Source organism: Protopterus annectens, chromosome 2.part0, assembly GCF_019279795.1.
Source record: "Protopterus annectens isolate FY-2018-M chromosome 2.part0, PAN1.0, whole genome shotgun sequence".
Classification (NCBI taxonomy): Eukaryota; Metazoa; Chordata; order Ceratodontiformes; family Protopteridae; genus Protopterus; species Protopterus annectens.
The window spans coordinates 656,939,611-656,957,410 of NC_056728.1; positions in this window are offsets into that span (position 1 = coordinate 656,939,611).

Here is a 17,800-nt window from a genome sequence, read left to right on the forward strand (position 1 = left end):
AATACACTGAGCCACCAAAAGGCACCACCAATATCATGGAGGTCCTCAAGGAAGAGTGAGCAGCCATCAGCCATGTAAACCCATCCTTTACTGTCATCTCCCTCAGACATCTGTGCTGCTAAGTGAACATGGGAAAAACTGAATGAAATTTTGTATCTCCATACTCATAATGTCAGGCTTCATCCTTTATGCCACATTTCCAAAGTCACATCTTCTTTATTCTTGATTCTGTGTAATACCCTAATATGATGGCTCTGAAACAATAAGTGAAGTGCCAGTGCTATGGCATCCGCAGTAGAGCAGTTTGCTTAATAAGCAAACTGCATTGGGTCAATATCCGCAGGTAGCTTAGATGTTATTGCTTCCTTGACCAACCTCTCAAAAACTTTACATTACAATGAAGGTTAGGCCTACAGGGCCACAGTCATTGAGGCATGATGGTGGTGACTTTTTTGGAAGTGGTATTATTGTCATGTTTTTGAAGAATTTGGGAACTATTTCCTGACTCAGTGTGATATTAAAGATATCTGTGAGGACATATGTTAGTTGGATTGCATGTTCTCTGAGTACTCACCCAAAGATGTTCTCAGGTCCAGCTGCTTTTCTCTGGTTAACCCTGTGCAATATCCTCTGGAAATCAGCTGGACTGAGGATGAGCACCTCATCATTTTGACTAGTGGGCATTTTCATCACTGTTGTTTTATTCCCTTCTTCAAATCTGCTGAAGTTGACATTGAGCATGTTAAGGAATTCCTTATTGTCCTCACAATGTGATGATAAGGGCCTGTAGTCAATTTTCTGTATACCTTGCCATAGGCACCTGGAGTCTTTTTGGTCAGAGAACTAGCTCCAGATCTTCCTACTGTAGGCACATTTTGTTCAGATTTGCTCTGGTTGTTCTGAGGGCATCCCTGTCTCAAGACTTAAAGGCTGCATTCCTTGCTTTCAGGAGCTCATACACCTTGTTAGTCAACCAAGGTTTCTGGCTGGCATGTGTAATGATGTTTTTAGTAACTGTTACATCATACACACATTTTGATATGTAGCCCATCACCACATGAGTGTACTCCTCTAAGTTGATACATTAATTCATTGTGGTTGCCTCTTTAAATATCCTCCAGTCTGTACTCTTGAAACAGTCTTAGAGTGCTGAGACTGAACCGTCTGGTCATATCCTTACTTGTTTCACTGTTGATCTCTCCCTGGTTAGCATCAGTTTATATGCTGGTAGTAACATGATGGAGAGATGGTCAAAGCTGCCCAGGTGTGGATGAAGCATTGCCTTATATGCTAGCTTAACATTGCGGTAGACATTATCCAGTATGTTCTCTCCCCGGGTGCAAAGTTTACATATTGGAAGAGGTGAGACAGAACTGTTTTCAGGTTGGCTTGGTTAAAGTCACCTGCCACTACTTGAACACATTCAGGGTTTTGGTTTTTGCAGCTTATTTATTGCCTGATATAATATATTCAATATCTTATTTGCATCGGCACTGGGAGGAATGTAGATGGCTGTGATGCTGATACTGCTGAACTCTCTTAGTAGATAAAAAGGTCAACAGTTCAGTGACATGAGCTTTATACTTTCAGAGCAGTGAGAGGAGACTATCTCACAGATGGTACACCAGCTGTTGTTGGTATGTATGCAGACACCTCCCCCTCTGGACATCCCTCTAAGTGATTGTATTCTGTCTGCCCTAAAAAGTGACATCTCCTCCATGTGAACTGCACTGTCATTAATGTTAGCATTCATCCAGGTTTCAGTAAAAATATGCACACAACAGTTCCTTACCTTGTTCTGAGTATACAGTTCTAACCTTATGTAGTCCATTTTGCTTTCCAGAGTTGAATATTTGCCAGCAGTAAGGATGAGTGCAGGCCTAAAAGGATTATCTTTTAGCCTACCAGTAATTCCAGCTTGGATCCTCTTTTGTGTGCTCTCTCACATCTCTTATGTCTTTTTCTCTTGCTATTACCCAAAGACATTGGTCTCATTAGTTTCAGGCATTTTGGATCATGTTTAAGTATGATTCCAAACTCCTGCAGGTCTAGGAGTATTGTAGGCCTCATAGGCCCCACAGACAGCAGCTCATCAAACCTGTTGCACAATGAGCTTAGGTGTCGAATTTCTAGAAGACTCTCTCTACTATAAATTAATTTACAGTTAGTATTTGTTGTGCTGCGGTAACGTTGTCACCTCACAGTAAGACATTGTCCTGTTCAATTCTCAGCTAAAGTGTCTTCTGTGTGGAGACATGCGTGAATGGGCATACCTTCGGTGAAGGTTGAGCATCAGGGCTGGCAACTCAGCATGTAAAAATCTACTGCCAATTATTAGCTGACCGGAGTTCTGCTGTGGTGACCCCTAACCGGGAAAAGCCGAAAGACACAATAACAACAACAACAAGTATTTGCATAGGCCCCATAGACAGCAGCTCATTAAACCTGTTGCACGATGAGCTTAGGTATTGAATTTCTAGAAGACTCTCTCTACTATAAATTAATTTACAATTAGTATTTGCTCCTGATTTTTTTTTCTTAAATTAGATATAAAATAAGACAAATGATGCACATTTCCTTGCTGAGCCAAAATAGTCAGTAAAAAAAGTCAATCGAATGTTTGAAGTTTATGTTATATGCAAAATCCACGGCACACAGGATCCGGACCAAAATATTCAAGTAGCCAGCAATAAAATGTAATTCCTTTATTGTAAAAATAGCAAGTAACCGCAGTCCATAGCCAGAACAGCAAGAACAAATTGAAGCCAAGCGCTTTCACCCAGTAAATTACCAGGCTTTTTCAAGGCAAACACAGCTGTCCATTACAAAGCTTTTTAAATAGCAAAGGTAATCAACCTAAACTCCTCCCATTAATTAAATAATAAACCTAGTAATTAATAATTTACGTTAAAAAGGTCACAAGCACTGAAACATATTTAAAAATGTCTTATTTGATGTAAAACGGGCTTGTTTGTTGTAATCAGTGATGCTAAATCTCAACAATACCTTTTTTTTAAAATAATGTAAAGTTCTGTTGTATATGTACAATAAATAGGATACAAAACAATAAGTAAAATTCATATTTACAAATCAAAAAATGTTAAAACTCCATTCCAAACCAAAAGCAGTAAAATAATAAGTTAATACAATAAGATGTGAGAGTAGATACATTGTAGTGAATATATAGTGTTCAAGTTAATACCACTAAATTACCCCATACAAAGAGGAGTGCAATAGATCATCAAAGTAAATCAGTCCTATAACCTTGCTTTTCTCATTTTTAGAACACTGTTAATATTTAATGCCTCATTCATCCCAGGGGGGGGTACAGGCATCCAACTTCAACTGCCAAAACAACTCTCGGTTCTCCAACCTAACCTCCCAGTTAACCCCTCGTGGGTCAGGGACTACTTGCTCCAAAACATTTTACATTTACATTTTATTGCTGGCTACTTGAATATTTTGGTCCGGATCCTGTGTGCCGTGGATTTTGCATATTTCTTGGCTTTGTTTACACTTGTTTGAAGTTTATGTTATACTTACTTTACCAAATGATTGTGTTTATCTAATTGGTGCTTTGTAGACATTGTCGCTGAACCTAATTTCTACCTGTAAATGTACCTTCTACTAAGTACGACTTGCAATCATTGTTTGTACTTTAGTTGATTTGTGTCAGTGATGTTTGTAATGGTGCCCAATATTTGTCATCATAATTTCACTGTGTTTTATAAGGACTGAATGTTTATTTTATTAACATAGCTCTTTACAACTATTGTTAAATATGCTAGAAAGGTAACCTAAACTGTAGAGATCTGATATCAGTAACAAATCAAAACAGAGTTTGTTGGAATGTAAGCTAAAGTAAGTGCTTGTTAAAACTTCTGTTCTATTTAAAGTTCTTGTGACATTTGAAGTTATTTTAATTTTTTTCCTGCTTTATTCTTATTTTTTTCAGTGTTCACTTGTTGTTCTGGTGCTAAAAAGCTGATTTTTGAAATATCATTGTCCTTACTTTGTAAGGGTGTTAAGAAAACAGTACTATTTGCTTACTTCTGGTGATGTGTTGCCTAAGGTGTTAATCGAAGTGGCCCCATCACAGCAAATGTATTACAAAAATTACTTCTATATCTATTAAGAAATCACTTATAATTTATATGTATTTACTGCTGGCAGTGTTCTGTTGCATATAGTTCATCCCATAGCAATTTAATTGGATGCCTACTGAACCTTGAGTACATCATTTTTTTTCCTTTCATTTTTTTCAACAGGTTCACTGGAAACATCCCGCAAGCATACATACAGCAGGCTCAACCAATAGGCAGTCTGAATCCACTCAATCCACCCACCATTATTTTAGGATGCCTCTGCCCTTGTGCTTTAAGTAAGTGTTAGGGGCATTCTGTTTTCTGAGTGTAATTTAGCCTGCATAGTTACTAGTCTGAAGAAAGCAGCATCATTCACAGATGACTTATAATTAAGTATCACACTAGTTTTATTTTACTATAAGAACTGCCCTTGAGAAAAATATGATTAATACACAGTTAAGAAAATATACTAGCATTTTAGTGTTTTGCCTAGATAGGTGTTGCCTTATCTGCATGTAACAGGAAGCAAATATTCTAACAGTATGGCCTGATTCATATTATGACATAATGTAGACTTGAAAAATAATACAAATAGTTCAGTCACTTGTTGCTTGTATGCATAAATGCTCTCTATATGGGGACACGATCCTTAAACAGAACTGACAAGTCTTGGTTACACAAAAATATGTTTCCTAGGGGATTTCATCAATGAAATAATACAGTGATTATTATTATTTAATCATTACTGAAATAACATACTGATGCTCACATTTCCTGGCAATGCTGAAATATGAAGATTGAAAATAAACACTTACAATGAGTATCAACCCTAAATGGCTTGACTATTGGCAAGAAAATAGTTCTTTCTGATTATAATTTTTAAAAGGTAGAACATATATAGTTGTCACAATTAATAAATGCTCTAGTAAGCCTCTTAATTATATTTACTAGTTTATACTTTTTCAAGATAAACTAAATGATGACCTACCCTTAGAAGTTTTAAAACAAAGATGTTGTGGTGCTGGAATGTGAGAAATAAGTAAAATTTAGTTAATGCTACAAAAAAAAAGTTGGCAAATAGTCTTACTCATCTGTTAACTGAAAGCACAGTATGGGACTCTTCTCAAAATGATTGAGGCCCATAGAGAAAACAGTTCTTCAAGAAATGAAGATGTGGCACAGAACAAGCTCCATTTACACATAGGCCCTGATCTTGGCCAGAGTGTAGTATTTTTTTTGGAAATATCTAAACATAATATTAGGATTGTTTCTTGGAATGATACTCTTATGTAACTTCAAAATGTATATGTTTCATATATTTCCCATTGATGGTTGTACAGCCTATTCCACTTTGAGTGGTCTAATTTTTTACACTTTACTTTCTTAAAATATGATGTTTTTGTTAATGTTGGATGGAGTTTTAATCCTGAATGCATGCATATTCCTAGTTTAATTCCTTTTACTAAGTTTTTATCTTTTGTTTCAAAAAAAAGTCTTATGGTTGATGCACAACATGGTGGCCCTGATCAGCTGGTGTTACACCTGTATACTTTATTTTTTACTTCTGTGGACCTTCACTATTCCTGGTTTTAGTGTTGTGATAAATTTTAAAAATAAGAGGAAAGTTCACCAAGTCTAACTACATTTTGAAACATCATAAATTCTGTTGTTGGGACAACTTGCCTCTACTTTCAGTTGTCTAATATTTTATGTTTTACTATCTTAAGAGATGTTATTTTTGTTAATATTGGATATAGTTTCAATTATGAATGCATAGTTATCGCTATAGGTGATGATATCTTTCCAACATTTGAAAGACAGTATAATGCTGCACAATTAATGTATAATTCTTGCTTTGGATAAATACCATAATTTACATGTCTTTTGTATGAGGATTCATTAAATACATAATCAGAGAGCATGCAAACCAGATCCTTGTTTACCTTTTAATACATACCAGAGCAAATGTACAAGATGTTTTACTTGTCAAACAAATTAGAAGGGGTGGTTTGCTAAGCAGGAGAATATGAGGTAGTTAAGAAATATATGGAGATGTCAAACATTCCATTGAGAAATTAAAGTTGTAACTATAACTCAATAGCTGGGATAGGAATGTTCCATATGTAGAGTAAATAATTTATTTATTTTAATTTTACATTTGTTGACTGGGCTAGTCTAACTGGATATATGTCCATTTTCAGTAGAGCCCCGGGGAGAAAAGCTCCAAAGACATGATTCAATATAAAGTATAAGTACAAACAATACACAAACATCAGATATTATAATAAAAAAAAATAGCAATTATCATAGTAAAAAAGTCATCGACAATGGTAATGTGCAGTAAAACCTAGTGGATTTAAAAGAATGTACACTGAGGTTAAGAGTCAAAAATAGTACGAATTGAGTGTATGGAGACATAGTACAGGTTAGGTCAGAAATAGAGAAAAGGAAGTTGGATGTGTAGTGATGATACAATGGATTTACTTAACAAAAGGTATATAAAGAGGATATAAATAATGTAAAAAAGGTAGATAAGAAAAGTATAGTAAGATGGAAGATGTAATAGAGGATAGTAAGGACTAGATAGGTAAGTTGAATTTATAGAGGTATAGGATTAGTCAGGTTTGGAACAGGGGCATAGCCAGTATGATTTGAAATAAGATAAGAACCCTATTTCAGTAATTCAGGATGTAGGATAGTAGTTTTCATAGAAAAATTAACATGCTTCATGAAAGAGAGTAGTAAAAAACAGGTGACAGGAACTGTGCAAGAGAATCTAAGGAGAAATAAAAAACTGTTAGAAGTAATGCTTGCTACCTTCAAAGTAAGAGTTAATCTTGAATGACTAGAGCAATTATTTATTACTAGGATGTTAAGAGAGTGTGTGTAAGTGTGTGTGTGTGTGTGTGTGTGTGTGTGTGTGTGTGTGTGTGTGTGTGTGTGTGTGTGTGTGTGTTTCTGTATACCTGATTTAGCTTGTTTGATATTTATGAAAAAGGTTATAGAGTACAAGTTATTTGAACTTGAATAACATAATATCAGATTAGCTATAAATGGATACTGGGTTTTAAGAATTAGAACAAAATTATTCTGTTGTGCACCTTTATCTCTGGTATATGCATTACCTAAGTCATTTTGCTTTCAAAATTATGAAAGACACATTATCAGATTTTACCACAAGGTATGAAAAGTACAATAAAGACACCTGTATATGTGTAATTCCAGCTGTAGAACCTATTCCACACTTCAAGCAGTGAAAACAAAAATTTCTTTCATTCCAGTTTATAAGAATGAATCAGCGTTTAACAGTCATTCAACATGAATAAGTGTCTGTAATAACAATGCAATATCTAATCCAACTATCTGAAATAAGAAAAAGTAAGTAAAATGACTGACTACAGTCGGACAGCAGTTTACAGAAGCACAGCAGATTTTCCACGTTAATTATTAATGAGTTTTGGATGTGACAAGAGTTAGGCAGTAGTGTATAATAACATTAAGACGTATTTATTTTTCATCACACTGTTTGACAGAGAGTATATCTACTAATGGTCAATATAATATAATATATATGTATTTCATTCCCTGAAATTACTGTGAGTATTGACATATGTAGATGAAGACATTTTGTTGGGTAGATGCTGTGATAGAGTAAATACCTATTCATGAATTTTTGATGCAAAATTTTAATTGGATCACACAATGTCAAATGCTGATACAGCCAATATTTTGTTAGTATAATGCAAACTCATTCTAGAACAACCACGGGAATTAAAGGTGTTTCACTTAGTGCTGAAGAAAAGGAATAAATATTAATGTGCCACATTCATGACAAATAAAATATTTATAAATGAAGTATTTGGATGGCAGTTACTGGAGTATATGTCAGAAATTAAAAAAAGGGGCCCAAGTCTTACATTTATAGTCTCATATTTCTGACCAATAAACCTCTTAGAAATCAATCTATGTTTCCAGTTTCTCAAACAGAAAATGATTTTTAATGGCTGTGGCTCTGTGCTAATATCATTTGCAAGGTTTATTTCATTTGATGCTTCACGAAGCCTGAATCATGTTACCTTTTTAATGTAGTTCAGTAAAGTAAGTGTACCTTTATGTACCCTTAATGTACTGAATTCCAGGTTTAGTATATGAATTTTTATTTCAAGTTTAATTTAAAGATCAGATCGTCACATTTTACATGACAGCAGTAGTTCAGTTTCTTGAGATTCATTCAAAAAGTAACACTCACAATAGGTTTTCATATTAAAAAGATAACATCATTTGCAGAATATATGCTAAGGTTCAAAGAAAATAATACCATATTATACATCCATCAAATGTCTTCTAAATTAGTAATTATGCCATTTTATTTGGGTCTTTTAGAAGTACAGGTAAAGAAATGTTCTGTTACCTGCACTGATACATGATAGCAGATACAGTTATGGATTTCAGGAATGTGCAGGTTCAAAGGTGCTATAAGGGTATACTGTAGTGTTGGTATAGCGGAGATCTGTCAGGGTAAGAACATTTAGTATAGTGTGTAGGGAAGTTCTCTCTTACCTATACTGTTGGCCAACCTCAAATATATTCTAAGATATGTGGAATTGGGGGAGCAAGAGGACTTGCCTTCCAACAAAACATTATTTTTTTCATTTATGTGATTCCATGCAGAATAAGAGGTTACTTATTTATTTAGTATAGCAAAATACAATTAATGTCTTTCCAATGAATGGATGAATGGTCCTTAATTTATATATGTTTATATCTCGATGCCCGTCCATCCATCTGTCCATCCATCCATCCATCCATGCATCCGTCCAACCACAACCCCTTTCCATTTGTACATATGGAGTTGAGGTGTCACTTTAACAGTGACAGTCATCTAGAGTCAAGCTCACCCAGACTGTGCTACAACTTGCTGTGAGGGAAAAGTTAGTTTGCTTTTGCTTTCTCATATTTTGCATTACTTTATTGCTTTTTCTATTTTCTATATTGTGGTTTTTTTACACAGTGTTTTATTTGTATTCTGCTTTTAATTGCATATTAAAATTAAAAATGAGACCACAGCTGTGTCTGTTGTGAGTCACTCAGAATTTTTTTCTCACCCTCCCACCCTGGTGCTATTTTGTTCTTAGACTCAACTGTATTGCTTGTTGTCTGCCCTCCTATGTTGATTTGACCACATACCTCCATCCCTCTCCTCTTTCATTGGCTATTGTGAGTAAACACACATTTATCATTTTGTGAAGTTACTCCCCTTCACCTATTTTCATTTATTGGCCATCCCACTGTATTCCATAGAATCAGAATACAAAGTGTTCACCCCTTTCAATCTATCTTGCTGTTTTAAAATTAGTGGCTCTCCATTTAGAGAGCTAAAGCTTAAGTTACCCCAAATTTCATATCTAACTGCTTAGTGCACACTGCAGTGCTTAGGATATTAACCCATTTTTTCCATCTCACCTTTAAAATCTGCAACATCTATTGCAAGACCACCAATTACTGTAGAGCCCATGTTCTGCCTCTCAGTAGTCATCTTGGGATTAGTGCTTCTGTTTTCTCCCGGTGAGAGAATGAGTACAGGGACTTTATTTCCTGCAGACTGCTGATCGCCGGAAAGCCTAATAACAGTTTCATAGGTGACAGCTTGGAATTCTTCTATACATTCTGCTCCTGGTGACAGAAGCAGCCAAGTGTATTGATTCCTGACTCTTTTGGGTTGGGCAGTGAGTGTCTGTGCTTGACATTTTTGGATGGCCTGGTTGCTATTCAAGGTATCTACCAGAAAAAGGATACAGCATGCCTACAGACCCTTGCATCATCTAGGATAAGACTGTGGATCACCAAACAGGATGTGACCTGCTTCTCACCTTGGGATTGGTGCTAATGTCTTGGTTCTGGTGAGAGAAGAATCAAAGGAGCATTGTATCCTAGATGAATGAAGCTGTGGTGAGACTAGTACTAGTAGTAGCCAGGCAGTAGCTATTCTTGGGACTCCTCTCGTTTCATCATTCTTAACAAGCTAATTCTTTCTTTTCAGTAAGTACTGCTTGGTTTGTTGCTAACTTCAGAATATCTGCCTAAATACTTCATCCTTTAATTTTCAGGGACTACTTATTAGTTTCCCCTCAAGTGTTTGGCAGTGCCCTGTACAGTCACAGACACCTTCAGTGGCATTTTTCCTGGAAAAGCAAAAATGCAATTTCACCAATACCTAGTTGTACACAGGACAACTAGTTTAAAGTGACAAGCACTGTCCCCAGAGCTGCAAACCAGATACTCCTCACACTGGTTCATATTCTTACTCAAATTGTCTAATCTGTGAAAAAATGTCTGCTGGAATGGTTATGAACTTTCCCACTATTTCTGTTCCCAGCTTGGTGGATATGGACATCCTGAGGCAATGTAGAAATTGCCTCATGTTTACTGACAACCAGTTAATTCTCAAACAAACTGATATGGTATGAGAGAGGGGTATATATTATATGATCGAAGAGACTTTTCTTCGAGCATATAATCATTGATCCCTAAAAAGCAAACGCTCTAAAGTGTGAATGTCCATGAATTTCTTCATGGGGAAAAAATTCATGGGGCCGTACACATAAAATACAAACTTCAAAACCCTAATCAAGTAGAGGGCTTTGCCCCCCACACCACCATAACCGAATTTACAAACTCCGACATTGGGGAAAAGGGCAATTCCTGATAACGGCCAACTGAATTTTTTCCTGAGGAAAAAATTTGCGGACATGGCCATTCACACTTTAAAGGATTCGCTCTTTAGGGGTCAATCATGATATATTCGAGGAAAAGTCTCTTCGAACATATAATATAGACCCTGAGAGAGATGTATTTACACTATTTGTCTGTAGGCAAAGCTCTCACATAAAAGTACTCCTAATGTCAATAAGGTTGTCAGTAGTACACATTATACATCCATCACACACAATTCAAAGTAGACATATTGATCCACATATGCTGAGGCACTTAAATGTAAGCTTCCTAAACCACAAAGACCTCCTAGACGAAGGACACATAACAAATACCCTCAGCATCCCTGAATGCACTCTTTCAAAACAACACCCACATCAACACATACAGCCACATCTCATGGTGCCTCTACTTCTTAGCCCATAAGGAAAGCCACCACACAGTCTAACATTCTGGTCATTGGAGACTCCATCTTGAGACACACCAATGTCCCTTTCACCAGGCTGAGTAAGGAGAAGATCATAGTCAGTTGCTTATCAGGGGTTAGTGTCACTTGTTCATCTCTAATAAATAAAACAAGAAGGCTTGGAGTTTCGTTCAGATGCTTTAATATATTCAAACATATCAGGATGGATAGCAGCATCATTAAATAAGAACTAGTTAACAAACAGAGGTTGTATACATATGTGCTTACTTCTCAAAAGCTAACTACAAAATGGCAGTCAGGGTTGCATGTGCTATGTATTTATACACCTGTGCTAGCCCTTGGGTAGCTTCTTAAAGATATTTGCACACATATTGATCTACATCCCCCTTCTTAAAAAGATTGCCCTTTATGTGAAAAAATGTTAGATCTAGATATGCATTAGTATTGACATTGGAAACAAAACACAATGTTTATGTCCAAGTTGCTTCATATCTGCTACAGGGTTTAGAGAGTCAACCATATCTTGTAACATAACAGTTGGGACTAAATTTAGAAACAGGGACAGTCTGCAGTGCACAACTTGTATCAGGAACTTCTGAATTCGTCATAGGAACAAGAGTGTCCTCTGGAACTTCCTCTGGAGTTGGAATAACAGAAAACTCACTCTGAGATAAAGAGTCTTTCTCACAGGCTATGTGCTGTGTTATAGGCTCATACACCAGTCTCAAATGCTTTCAATTCAGCCTAAAAACTGCTCCTTCTGATTCCACAATGTATGATCTTGGCTCTGGATTATTATTCTTCACAACACCAATCCATTCATAAACTTTGGACGTTTGCATCCTTACCACGTCTCCCTCTCAGAATGGATTGAGTGGTTTATTGGTCTTATCATAGTATGACTTCTGAGATACGCATTTCTTCAACAGATTGGTTTCTGCTGATCTATTGTTCCTGACACATGGAACCAACAATTGACTACTGATTGGTAATGTGGTTCTGGTTTGTCTTGACAGAAGTCTCTGAGCAAGTGAACCAAGATGTTTATCCCGAGGAATATTTCTGAGATTGAAGAGATTCAAGAAAACATCACTATTATCTTGCCTTTTCTTCTCAAGTAACTGCTTTCATTTTGAAGTGCGTGTTCTGCCAAACCATTTGACTGCAGGTACTCTGTACTACTGGTAACTTGAGTAAGTCCCATTCTTCAGCAAATCTTTTGAACTGTTGGCTTGTAAACTGCGTGCCCTTGTTAGAAATAACTTTGTCTGGACTATCATGAACAGCAAAATGACACTTCATCTTAGTAATGACAGTACTGGATGCTAGATTTGGAAGTAGGTCAATCTCAAACAAACTGGAGTAAGAGTCTACTAACACCAAATAATGCTGACCATACCACTCAAAGATAGTGGCTACTGTTGACCAAGGTATTTCTGGAATCTGGTTAAGCTGAAGTGGTTCCTTCTGTTGATGTGGCTTTGTACTATTACACATTGTCAAGAAGAAAGTGCTCTCTTAATGTCTTGCAACAAAGAAGGCCAAAATGCTAGTCCTCTTGCCGTTCTTTTGGTAGATTCGGTTTCTGGGTGACCACAATGCAAAATAGTAATGTACTCTTGTTGCAAGGATTTTGAACCAATTACATTTGGACCTTTCATTATAATACCTTTGTCAGACAAAATTTCATCTCTGTATGGAAAATAAGGTTGCACTTCTTGAGGTAAACTAGATTGATTTGATGGCCATCCTTGATTGATAAAGTGGTTTAGTTTTTGTAAAACTGGATCTGTGGCTGTGTGATCTCTCAGCTCGTCAAGCTGTGTGGAAGAAAAATCTCTCACTTTCATGACTTCAAAATCAAAGTTCTCATTCTCGTGCTGTTCTGTGGTGTTTCTGGGTGATCTTGATAATGTATTATTAAGATAAAGAAGTTTACCTTTCTTGTAGACAAGATTGAAATTGGACTTTTGCAATCTCAGCATCATACGTTGCAGTCCAGCTACAGCTGAATGCATTGGCTTTCTCATGATAGTGACTAATGGTCGGTGTTCCGTTTCGATCTGGATAGGTCTACCATAAACATAATTATGGAACTTCAAACATGCAAACACAATTGCCGAAAGTTCTTGCTCAATCTGGGCATCCTGAATATCAGTTTGGGTTAAAGTTCTTGATGCATAGGCAACAGTTTGATCCTCTTGTAGAATGACTGCACCAAGACCAAATTTTGAAACATCACAGGAAAGTATAACTGGTTTGTGAACATCATAGTACCTGAGTGTTTGTGGACTAGCAATTCTGTGTTTCAGGACATCAAATGCTCTTTAGTGTTGCTCTAACCAAGACTGGGATACATCTTTACATGTTAGCTCTCTGAGTCATGCTTATAGTTGGCTCTGGTCTGGAATGAACTTGCCTAGGTAGTTGACCATGCCAAGAAAATGTTGCAGGGCTTGAGCATTGCCTGGAGCTGGCATTTCCAGAAAGGCTGCTTGTTTTGAAGGGTCTAGTCATAGGGCAGTACTAGTAAATAAATGACCAGCATAAGTAACTTCTTGTAGCCTAAATTTGGTTGTGAGTGGACTGATCATAAGACTCACTTGACATGCCCTTTCTAGAACTTTCTGAGGTTTATGTCATGTTCTGCTTCATCACAACCTCCTACTAGTATGTCATCTACTATGCTAGCATAAAGATACTCAGAAAAAAATTTTATTCTTTGCACGTTGAAAGACTTCACTTGCAGAATTAATCTCAAATGGCATTCTCAAAAATCTGTACCTGCCAAACAGAGTATTAAAATTTGTGAGCAATGAAGAGTTCTTGTCAAGCTGAAATTGCCAACATGAACTCTTTGTGTTTAAGACTGAAAAAATAGTGGCATTTGTCATCAAGGCTGTGACTTCTTCAACTGTTCGCATTGGATAATGAGGTCTGTTTAGCACTTTGTTCAAATCTTGTGGATCAATACATATTCTGATATCATCTGAGCTTTTCTTATGAGCTACCACCATGGAAGATACCCATTCAGTTGGAGTTTCAATTGGACAAATCACACTTTGTCGCACCTTTTTTCTAATTCGGCTTTGACTCTATCCTGCATGGCTATTGGAACTTTATGTGGTGGCCTGATAACTGGACTGATCTCTGGGTCTAACTTCATGGAGTACACAACTGGAAGCTCGCCTAGTTTGTCTTTCAAAAGATCAGCAGAGGTTGAAAAAATATACTGGGCAAAATTAGAGTAGTGGTCTTTTAAGCTTACTTGGTGGAATGTGTTATTAAATGAAAGCAGTCCCATTTTCAAACTGTCTCTGAGCCCTAATTATGACTGGATGTGCCTCTTGACCACATAAAACAACAAGTCATAGCATGTTCCAGCAAAATAACATGTAAGCACTACTGAGACTTCTGTTTGAATTTCTTCACTGCCATAAGCAACAAATTAAGCAACAAACCTTGCCAAATTAAGCCTTTCACCTTTACACACTCTGGCAAATGTTTCTGTTGACATAACACTGAACTTGGAAACTGTATCAACTTTGAGCTCTATGAGTTTGCCATTTATCCGAACAGCACAAAATACTTCATTCTTTGCCCTTAAATCTACTGCATTGACTGTTTCATGAAGCACTGACACACCATCAACATAAAGAGTAGAATTGCCACAGTCTAACTGATCAACTCATTTCTTAAAATGTTCTGTTTTAATAAAAGAATGTGGGCCTTTTGATTTAAAAAACCTTTTGAAATGATTCCATTTACTGCACTTGTGGCATTGTTGATCAGAAACTTAACATTGTTCTCTTTTAGATTCATGGCTTCACCACAGTTACGACAGTTGACAATTAAAGTAGGCTGGAGCCCATGCTTTGAGTTTGCTGAGTCATTCTTATGCTTCACTGAGACTGTGCTATCTCTGGAATTTGCTAGAAAGTTCTGGGGTATACCAATGAGTGCCGCAGGGGTTACAGCTTCTGCCACATGCTTGGGTCTGTTTCTCTTAACAATGTGCTATATACTACTAACATGAGCTGTATTGCTGTGTCTTGTAGAGCTATTCTCAATTGTAAGCATATCTGTGTTCTTTTCTGTGACCTCGTATATCTGACAAATCTCAATGGCCGTATTCAAATTTAAATCACTGTCATGTAGCAAAATCCTTCACACAGAATCATCTTTTATACCACACACAAGTCTGTCCTTTATCAACACATCCCTTAAGTCACCAGATCTGCATGTTTTAGCCTTATTTCTCAGGTCAGTTGTATATGCTGCAAAAGTTTCAACAGGCTTTTGATCCCTTGTGTAAAATAAGTGCCTTTCCATTGTAACATTTGTCTGGGGGTTACACATTTCTATAAATTTACATTTTAAGCACTTGGAGTCCATATGATGGTTTTACCCATTTCCTTTATAGATAGCAGGTGCATACACAAATGAGCATTCCCTTTCTATGGCTTGTGACCCAGCTAAATTAAGCAGAATAAATGCCTCTGTATGGCCATCTTTATCAGAAAATGCAGCCTGTATGAAAATGTCATACTCTTGCTCAAACACTCTCCAGTTCTCAGCAACATTACGATCAAACACAAGTGCACTGGGTTTTCAAAATCTGCCTGCCATGCCCACCAAATATACACAAAGACATTAAGAATATGGCCCTTGTAATTATGTACGAACAAACAGCTCAGTGAGCTTGAAACAACATTCAAATGCACAATAAACTCTTCAAAATACTGTACTTTGTGAAATATACCGTACAATGGCTGTACTTTGTGAAATATCTTTTCTGTAAAACTGTACAAAAATGGGAACACTTTACACACTTCAGATAACTTATCTTTGCTTAAGACAAAAATACATATGCTTTGTGAAAATGCGGTAGTTTCCCTTTTTTTATTTGTTTTATGCAATTCAGACTTTATTTCAAACATTTGCCATAGTGATTAGAATATTTTTATCAATATTGTACATATCGGTTTATGCAAAAATTATTTAGAACATTCTGTATGCCCCATTTCATATCATATGAAAAGAAATAGTGCTGAGAAAGTTTTAATACTTGAAATTCGTTTCTGAGCTGTTTTGCACATTTAGGATGATCCACAACTGTATATTCCACCAGCATCTAAACATCTTGTCATTTTAATTAACCTGTTTCTGACCTCATGTCCCTTCAGTATGCTTCTACTGACTTCATGTCCTTTTAGATAAGCTGAGTCTGGCACTACATCCTTTAGATATGCCTCTTCTGATACCATGTTTCTCATTCATCTATAATACATAAAATAAGAAGGCTTGGGGTTTAGTTCAGATGCTTTAATAGATACAAACACATCAGGATGAATAGCAGCATCATTAAATATGAATGAACTAGTTAACAAACACAGCTTTCATACATACATGCTTACATCTCAACACCTAACTGCAAAATGGCAGTCAGGCTTGCACATGCTCAGTATTTATACACTTGTGCAAGCCCTTGGATAGCTTCTTAAAAGTATATACACACATATTGATCTATATCTAGGATCCTTCATATTACGCACACACTCAGGTTACTGGACCACAAGTACCAGTATGACTCAGTCATAGTCCATGTGGGTGTAAATGACCTAAGACATACCTCCTTAGACTATATGAAGATAGACATCATACAGCTATTGGAATATGTGTCCCAGGCTGGTATGAGCCTAGCATTGAGCAGCATTTTGCCTTCTCCAATAAAGTTGCCATAATACGAACAAAAGATGAATGACTTTACTAACTGGCTTAGTTTCTGGTGTCATTCTAAGGGATTGAAATATTTGTAAGCATGGAAGGATATGGCCAACAGTCCATGCTGCTTTGCCAGGGATGTTCTGCACCGCTGCCCTCTAGGCTTTCAAATATTAGCTAAAACATTGTCTTCTCTCATAGTGCCTTTTTTAGGCAATGCCAAACTGGAAGTACTTCAGACATAGACAATCAAAACCAAGAAAATCTAAAGGTATTACTGCTCAATGCTAGGAGTCTAAGCAAAACACTCCACTCCCTAGAAGCTCTCTTCACCCTAGAGGATGCTGACATCTGTGCAGTCATTAAGACATTATTTAAAGCTGTGGAGAGCACACTGAAAGTGCAAGGTTATAATGTCTTCCATACATTTTACCAGCTACTCCACAGACAGACACTAAAGGTGGAGGTGTCTCAATTTACATAAAATTAAATATACCTCAAGGCTGGTCAAACAGGATAATTCACTTGAGCTACTCCATGTTCAAATCACTATAGACAAAATCCAATACCACTTCCTTGCAAGCTATAGGTATTCCTCTATGATCCAGGAAACCCATACTATGTATTTAAACTTATTGGAAACACTCACCATCTAACCCAATACCATATTCATGGGCGACTTTTATTACCACACTATTAACTGGGAATCCTGTATGACACCAAACATACAGGCACAGAGATTCATGGATTTTGCAAACACAAACTCCCTGGAACCAGATTGTGAATACACCAAACAGGGGTGCAACCATACTGGATCTGGTCCTCACTAATATGAAAGAGTGCTGCACACAGC